Here is a 2,374-nt window from a genome sequence, read left to right as displayed (position 1 = left end):
CCCCCGTGCGGCAAAAATGAAAAAAGAACACAGTTGAGATATGGCCTTTCTAAGCTTGTGCGGCAGCGATGGATGTGCGACTGGAGGTGATCGTGACGAAGACGAGGGCCAAGGAGGAGGCGGTGCTTGCGGCCGAGCTAGGACAGCTCAGGGCGAAGATCGCCGCGTTGGGTGTGTGCGTTTTCGAGAGGGCCTGAATCTGGGTAAACCTCGTATCCCTTATGTCCTTGTTACCATTTAACCAAGACTACCAGATCGGGACCCCCTACTCGAGATCCGCTGGATTTAGCTCTAACATCTTCCTCTCTCTCGAATCTTGGCTATCTTATAGATGTCCCTTTCGCTTTCCTTTTGTGTCTAAGCGCTGGTAGGGGTCACAAACAAATTAACAAAATGGTATAAGAGCATGCATCTAATGTGATCCACAATATGTGGTCCACAACATGATAAGTTGAATATGATCCGTGCCCACAAAAAGAGGGCACCACATCTGATGTGTGTGAAAATGAGGCTACTGCTGGAGGTAAAAAAAAGAGAACTAATTGTTTCCATCTTAAATTGCCTCATTTAAGATGCCTAAAATTTTCGCTGAAGCTGATACCTTTCATTAACATATGTGAATCAGTTCCATCTCGTTTGCCTCCATATATACAAGCACACTAACAACATTTGAAGGACCAAAAACATCAAGCATTAACATGCAAAGCTGAAAGGTTGGAGGACATTGTATATGCATAACGCCCACATAGTCCACACAAAAAAAACTAAAAATGATGGAGGAACTATGTTCCTATTTCTAAAACAATGCAGTAGATATTGAACAATACATTTATGGTTTGAAATGTTATGGCAAGGAAGAAGCAATGTTATATAACAGAGCTTATCGCACCATCCGAGGACACTCATAAGAATTATGAACATCAAATCAGTTGGAGTAAAACAGTATTTTAACTAAAAAGGATAACAATGAAATGTAAAGAAAAGATCTTGAAAAAATATGACCATCTTATTTTTTTTGTGTTCCACTGATACAAAATATAGACAAAATATTAAATGGTTAGGGCATCTTCACGTTGACCCGCAAATTTGCTCCAACATCCGTCCGTTGATAGGGGGCCAGTCCCTGGACATTGATGCCTGAGGCCACCATCCAATGCTAGCAGCATATGTCTGCTTACATTTCAAACAATGTTCAACTAACCGGACAAAATTCATGCAAACTCGGTGAATTTCATCAATGTTCGGATAAAAAATAGCACAAATCATTCATACATAACATGCAAATAAGTCTAGTACAACAATAGTTCAAATTCAATGAGATTCACCGGATGATCAGCAAGTTTTTCATGCACGGGTCCTGTCGTCCCAGACATACTGCCCCTTCAGCTTCATCCAACAAGGCATGTGCATAAATGGTCGTCCCACTGTCTTGTGGTACATCATGGCAGCGCATGCGGGCTACACAATGTGAATAGCAATATTGAATGAATGAATGAATCAATCAATAAATTGAACAAGAAGAAGCAGAACTTATGATTTCCTCCTCTGTCGCGCGCAATGGCCACCTTGCCTCCAGCATATCAATCACAGCACATAACTTGGTGCGGAGGTCCATCGATATGATAACGACCTCACATTTGCAATCATGGATGATGTGCATGTCATAGGCCGCAATGTGCCTTCATGCGTGAAACGACTCATGCATTTGCTGCCAGAAGGTTCCCCTCTTCTTCTGCCTATGAAATCCGCGGATGCGACCAACCACACATCACACAACAAATCATCCTCCATGGTCAAGTACCCCTCCATCCTTATTACTCAAAAAAGATGGCATGGCGTTCGGAGACAAGCCCAGTCGCATTTGACCGAACACCTACCAGGCGTGGTGTCCGCGATGGACGATGTCGACATGGGGCCGGAGTGTACCTGCATATTAAAGGGTCTTGGGCGGACAACGCCGTCGTGAAAGGCGAGCGGGCGGGTTGTGTGCCAATCGCAGAGGTACAACGGTGGCGGCGGAGGGGGAAGGGTGCGAATGCAATGCAATGGGGGAGAAGGAGCGGAATGAAAGAAAATGGGATCGAGAGGGGGGATTTGTGGGCCGGTGGTGTCGGAGTCCTACATGGTTGTTGTCCACACTCCCGCAATGCGTCCCGGTGCCCTCCACTTTGGGAGAAAAAGTGAGTATGGATCGCTCGACGGATCGATACAGGCACGCATTGGATGACACAACACATCTGGACAGCACGATCTGAATGTATGCGGGTGATTTAAGAGCAACTCCAATGGGGCGACCCAAACGGACGGCGATTTCGTTCGCTTTTTGTCCGTTTGGATCGGCCGCCCGCCCGGCGTCCGCCCTGTTTTTGATATG

General features: G+C 45.7%; 1 pseudogene; it reads right to left on the bottom strand.

Moving 5' to 3' along the window:
* Positions 1–1,911, bottom strand: part of LOC119309778 — a 10,188-nt pseudogene extending 8,277 nt beyond the window's left edge.
* Between the last annotated feature and the right edge of the window lie 463 nt (positions 1,912–2,374).

The sequence above is a fragment of the Triticum dicoccoides genome, chromosome 5B (assembly GCF_002162155.2).
Source record: "Triticum dicoccoides isolate Atlit2015 ecotype Zavitan chromosome 5B, WEW_v2.0, whole genome shotgun sequence".
NCBI lineage: Eukaryota > Viridiplantae > Streptophyta > Magnoliopsida > Poales > Poaceae > Triticum > Triticum dicoccoides.
The sequence above is the reverse complement of the archived record's forward strand: the minus strand, read 5'-3'. Positions and strand labels throughout refer to the sequence as shown.